Source organism: Pteropus vampyrus, unplaced genomic scaffold, assembly GCF_000151845.1.
Source record: "Pteropus vampyrus isolate Shadow unplaced genomic scaffold, Pvam_2.0 Scaffold496, whole genome shotgun sequence".
Lineage (NCBI taxonomy): Eukaryota > Metazoa > Chordata > Mammalia > Chiroptera > Pteropodidae > Pteropus > Pteropus vampyrus.
This window is the reverse complement of record NW_011889277.1, coordinates 414,114-420,653: the sequence shown is the minus strand read 5'-3', so window position 1 is coordinate 420,653 and position 6,540 is coordinate 414,114.

Below are 6,540 nucleotides of genomic sequence, written 5' to 3'. Positions count from 1 at the left end.
TCTAGCTCTCACAGATCCAGGTTCATGGCTAGGCCCAGCACCAGGCCAGCAACAGCAGACACAGGCTGCTTACCCCAGGAACCTGAACCCCAGGATCCTGAAACCCCAGGACCCTGGCCCACCTAGCACTGGGCTGAATCTTTTGGCTCAGACCTCTGGCTTACCCCAGCAGCAGGACTGCTTCTATGATCCTAGAATTCATGCCAGCTCCCAAGGACCCAGGCTCTCAGCCCTGGCACTGGGCTAGCCCCTGTGGTCTCAAGTTCCAAACCTGCCCCAGAACCTGGCTGATGCCTGAGGCCTTAGGCTCCAAGGGCTCCTGGGAACCCAAGCTCCAGAAGGTCTCCCATGAACCCAGCTTCCAGGTGGGCTCCGATGGACCTAGGCTCTGGCCCTCTCCAGAGCCAGGCCCACCTCTGCAGCCCTCGGCTCCAGGTCAGCTCCCATAAAATCAAATGCCAGGCCACCAGAGAGGTCCTTGGGGCCTAGTTGGCCCCCATAAACATGGGATCCAAGTCCACTCATGGAGACCCAAGTCCCAAGCCCACTAGAGCAGACTCAGGTGCCAGGCCTACCCCAAAGAACCCAGGTTCCACTCTGGCCCCCATGTATTTAAACACCAGACCTGCCCACCTGGTGACCCCCAGACACCAGACCCACCTGCCTAAGCATTCGAGCAGCAAGCATATGAAAAGATGCCAGGGTTATTTTTTTATTAAAATAGTGAAATATTGGCAATTTCATATGACTCATCCTAGTCCTATATTTTCTACTTTTGTCTATGGCTGAGTATTTCCATAACTGAATGTTTTTAAATACTGAAATTTAATGTATCATTTAATTCCATGGGTGTTTATTGAGTGGACACATGACTTGATAATTTGGCAGAGACCTCACAGTTTTTAGAAAAAACTATGGCAGTTTTTGGAAAACTGAATTCCTAAAAATACAAAGGTAGAGGCTATCACTGCTGCCACCCAGGATCAACACTCTGAGTGAGGATCTGGCTGCAGATCCCATTCAGCCAGCCTCTCTCTTTGGGTATGTTCATCAGGTTGGATTCTCCATGATGTCTTTACAGAGAGTTGCCTTCTTGAGGTTAAATGGGTTGGAAGCAGCCTTGCTTCTTGGTGTGACATCTCTGGGCAAATGTGGAGAATTGTGTCTGAGTTCTTAAATTGATGAGAAACACTATTTCAAAGAAGACTGGAAACTTTCTCTGTGAGAAGCTATGGACCTTGGAAGGACAGTTCAGGAGACTAGGAGAGCTTTTTCCTTCAGAAGACGGTGCAGAGCAAGTTGGGAAACATACAGTTTGCTCCAAGCTGCTTCCTGAAGACCCAAAATAGTCAAGTAGGCTTCTTGCTGCCATGTCCCAGGCCCCACAGGAAACTAAACTATTCAGGGAATAGAGATAAAATTGGACAATTTGTCTAACAAGGAGCCTTGAGAATTAACTTCTTATTGGCCCAGAAATTGTAAATATTCTCTCAGGTCCTATAATTTATCCTCCATCTCAGCTTTCCTTCTTTGGGCCAGGAGGATATCTGCCTGTGCCTACATGAGGTATCCTACTGTCTCCAAGATCTAACTTTATCATCCTGTTCTTTCCTGGAAGCAGAGCAAGTATCTTATTGTTCATCGCCAGAGAGGGAACTCACGCCTTAGTGATGATGTCCAGAAGAGGAAAGATAGCACAGTAAGTGATCTGAATGAGAGAAAGAGAGAGACAAGAAGATGGAGATACAGAGAGGAAGCAGTGAGGTGGAGAGGCAGGGAGGCAGGAAGGGAGGGAGAGAGGATGAAGAGACCGAACGAATGTTGGCAAGATGAGTAGGTGGCAGTCTTCTGTGTTCTCAGAGAACTGGGAGGTTTTACTTGGCCCCATTCAGCACCCAGTTCCCAGCTCATAATTCAATAATCACACCTATCCAGTTCAACATAGCTCAGCTGTGATGCTGGCAAGACCTTTCCAAAGCCTGTGATTTGTAAGTCAGTATCTGAACCTGCTTTTCCAAGCCCCTGCGAGCACCCTGAAAAACAGAGACATTCCCACCAAGCTTCTGAAGGCAGAAGTCTGGATAATTCCATCATCGAGCTCTAAAGCCCTAGGACTTCTTGATGTTTCCAAGCTGAGAGACCGACCATGAGAACAGAGTCTAGGGATTCAGCTGTGATGGGAAAGGGTCCTCCTCGTGAGCTTCACCGAAAGGTTAAGGGAACACACGAGTCTCCCATTTGCTGATAGGTAAATTTTCCTAAGAGCAGTGAGAGTATGAGAGTGAGAAAGTAAGTGGATGGAGGTTTAGGAGTTCAGGACAGAAGGATGTTTGAAACAAGCTCTTTGATTCGGTTAGTAATGTAATCAACAGGGTATTCGTGAGCACATTTTTGGTTAAGAAAAATCTTAAGATTTAGCCAAAGGATAAAACTATGAGGCAGGATATTGTCAGTGCCATTGAGTGGCATACCCTCTAATCTAATGTCGGACACAGTGTAAGAAACTGCCTTTGAATTGGGAGCTCGATAAAGGTGGAATTTGGTGGAGGATGGTAAGGGGGCCAGGGAACTCCGGGAAGAGAGAACACAGAGGACAGCATGGCTCAGTGAAAAGGCTGAGAGCTTTGGACTCAGGCAGATATGCATTTGAAACCAAACTCACCATTTACTAGCTGTAGGAGTTACACGTCTTTTTCCCTCTTTGAACCTCAGTCATTTCATTTATAAAAAGGGGACCATAAACTCTGCCTCATAGTTTATTGTTAGGATGATATGTCATAAACGTAAAGTGCCTACTACAGTATTCCGCACATATTAGGAATTTAGTAAATAATATGATATATAAAGAAGCATGGAGACAGGAAGTGAGTGAGAGGGATAGGTTGTGCAGTAAATTGGCATAATGCCCCACAAAAGTTGGTATAAAACATGGTTTTAGGAGAGCAGTAGTAAATAAAGAAGTATAGATTTGCATAGATGTCGGCACCTCTAGAGAAGCATTGCTTCTTCCAGACTTTATGAACTGATTTTGGTAAGGGAATACTTTCCTTTGTGGGTGGGGGCATGCTGGAACACGCTGTGACCCCAGGTCTAATGGCGCAGAGCTCCAAGTGCAGGGGCTTGTGGTGATAACGGGCCCAGGGAAGTGTAATGTCTCTTTGGCTTAGGCTTCTGGGATCTACAGCATTGATAACTGTGTCATCCTTGGTGAGCACTTCAGGGGGTTCATAATGGTTACATGGGCTTTTAGGGTCATCAGTGGTACCTCCAGGTCCATCAGCTAGAACCAGAGCTGGCAGCAATGATGGCCGGGTCCAGTGGTATGTACACATTTGGCTGTGTGAAATGGCTCCAAGTACCTCTGTAGTGGCAGGGGCTGGTTGCAGATATACATCGAGTAGTGGAGGCCAGTGCAGGCAGCAAGAGCTGGAGCCAACTACGGACTCATTGGGCACTGTGGGGGCCCTGGCTGTTGGCACGTTTTCCTGTGGCTGCATACTCTCTCCCTGAGCATGTGCGCTGCAGTGGAGGTTAGTGACAGGGGTCAGGCCAGGAGCATGCAGGTGGACAGCTGAATGTGCTAGCTATAGGTGAAAACAGTGGTGCTGGCCAGTGACACAAAGCAGGGCCTGATATGGGTCCACAAGCCGCTGCAGGGCCCTGATCCTGGCTCTTTGTGCCTTCTTCGGTGGCTGTCACTCTCTTTCCAGGCATGCACACTGCAGTGGAGGCTGATGAAGGGGGTGGAGCAGGTCGGAAGTGTGCTGGTACACAGCTGGAGGACTAGCTCTGAGGATGTGCATGATCGTGGGGGGTCTGCCAGGAGGGTCTAAGCTGGTGTCTTGCACTCACAGCTCTAGAGGCCTTATCTGGCTGCCACTAAAGTTCCCTGGGCTCTTGCCTGGGCAGGGAGGGACTCCAACAACTGCTTTCTATGAATGGGAATACCTGCTGAAATCTGCAGGAGGTCCTGGCGGCTGTGCTGACCGTTGTCTCCTTCTTCAGGGGTGAAATCTGCTGGGTTTGTCTGCAGAGCAGACCTCTAGGAATTGTGCTTGCTTCTGCTGTGTGGCTACTATATGACTTTTCTTCCTTGCTTTGGGCTGTATCTATACATTTCAGCTTTGCCAGCCTGGGTGGAATAAAACCAATGTGGGTCCTTTATGCACTGCCCTAAGAGAGCGGAGAAGCTAGTTGTTCACCCGACTCTTCCTTTCCTGGCCTACAGCACCTGGTATTCCTAGGTGGTCTCCCATCCAAGTACTAGCCAGGCCTGGCTGCTTAGCTTCCAAGATTAGATGAGATCACGCACGTTCAGGTTTTGCATTCCACTGTGTTGCTAAACTTTCCTAAGTGTACTCTAGAGCTCTCTCTGAGGTGTTTTTGTTTGTACATAGATATCTAATTGTTGGTCCTTATGGAGGAATGAAGAGGCTGGGGTCTGATGCATTGCCATTTTGGTCTCTCACACTACTTAGCTGATTTTAAAATATATTTTAGCTGTAATGAACTATAATCAAGAGTATAAAAGCTTTTAGTGAGTACTCTGAGTATTTCTAGAAAATTATTGAATGTCAGGGTGTTTGGGGGACCCCCAAAACTTATAGTTAGTGTCAGAAGTAGGATTCACAGAATGACCCACAAATCACTGAAAAATATGACTGGAAAGTGGAATAATGAACAAGTGCATCATGGTGAACCTTTGATTACTGGTTGGCCTCAGGGTCACCCATGGTATGGAACTGCAACTTTTACTGGAGGTAAATGTCATCAATAGAATTTAGAAATTTTAAATCCAAATCCTGAAGACTGGCTCACTAAATGCATCAGGAAAAGTAAACAAATAAGAAACAAAAGTATAGTTTTTTTTTTTTTACAAATTCTTTTCATTTCAATTATTTCAAAAACAATATTTTCTCAATTAGAGTTGACATTTAATATTATTGTATATTAGTTTCATTTGTACAGCATAGTGGTTAGATATTTATATAATGATCCCCCTAACTAGTCTAGTATGTACCCAGAACTATACATAGTTATAATAATATTAGTCACTATATTCCCTATGCTGTACTTCACATCCCTATTACTATTATGTAACTACCAATTTGTACTTCTTAATCTCTTTACTTTTTTCATCCAGCCCCGCAAAACCCTCCCACCCAACAATCACCAGTTTGTCCTCTATATCTATGAGCCTGTTTTCATTTTGTTTGCTCATTAATTTTGTTCTTTAGATTCCACGTGTAAGTGAAATCATATGTTATTTGTCTTTATCTGACTTATTTAACTTAGCATAACACCCTCTAGGTCCATCCATGCTGTTGCAAATGGTTAGATTTCATTTTTTTATGGCCGAATGATATTTCATTGTATATATGTACCACTTCTTTATCCAATCACCTATCAATGGCCATTTAGGATACCTCCATATCTCAGCTATTATAAATAATGACACAATTAACATAGGGGTTCATATATCTTTTCAAATTAGTGTTTTGGTTTTCTTTGGATAAATACTCAGAAGTAGGATTGCTAGGTCATAAGGTAGTTCTATTTTTAATTTTTTGAGGAACTCCATACTGTTTTCCAGAGTGGCCGCACCAATTTGCAATCCCACCAACAGTGTGCAAGGGTTCCCTTTTCTCCACATCCTCACCAAGACTTGTTTTTTGATTGATTAATAATAGCCATTCTGACAGGTGTGAGATAATATCTCATATGGTTTTAATTTGCATTTCTCTGATGATTAGTGACGTTGAGCATCTTTTCCTAAGTCTGTTGGTCTTTTGTGTGTCCACTTTGGAGAAATGACTGTTAAGGTCCTCTGCCCACTTTCTAATTGGATTGTTTGGTTTTTTGATATTGAGTTGTATGAGTTCTTCATAAATTTTAGATATTAACTCTTATCAGATGTATCACAGGCAAACATCGCCCATTCAGTAGGTTATCTTTTCATTTTGTTGATGGCTTCCTTTGCTTTGCAAAAATTCATTGCTCATATACATATGAGTTTATTTCTGGGTTCTCAATTCTGTTCCATTGGTCTGTGTGTCTATTTTTCTGCCATTAATGTACTGTTTTGATTATCATAGCTTTGTAGTATAATTTGATTTGAAGTCAGAGAGTGTAATACCTCAAGTTTTTTTTTTTTTCCAGGATTCATTTGGCTATTTGAGGTCTTTTGTGGTTCCATACAAATTTGAGGATTTGTCGTTCTATGTATTTGAGAAATGCTATTGGGATTTTGATAAGGAATTTTATTAAATCTGTATATTGCTTTAGGTAATGTGGCCATTTTAATTACGTTGATTTTTTTCAATCTATAAACATGAAATATTTTTCTATTTCTTTGTGTCTTCTTCAATTTCTAGTAATAGTGTCTTGTTTTCAGTGTATATGGCTCATTCACATCTTTTGTTAAGTTTATTCCTAGGTATTTTATTCTTCTATTGCAATAGTACATGGAATTTTTTTCATTTCTTTTTCTGAAATTTCATTGTTAGTATATAGGACCTCAATGAATTTTGGACATTGGTT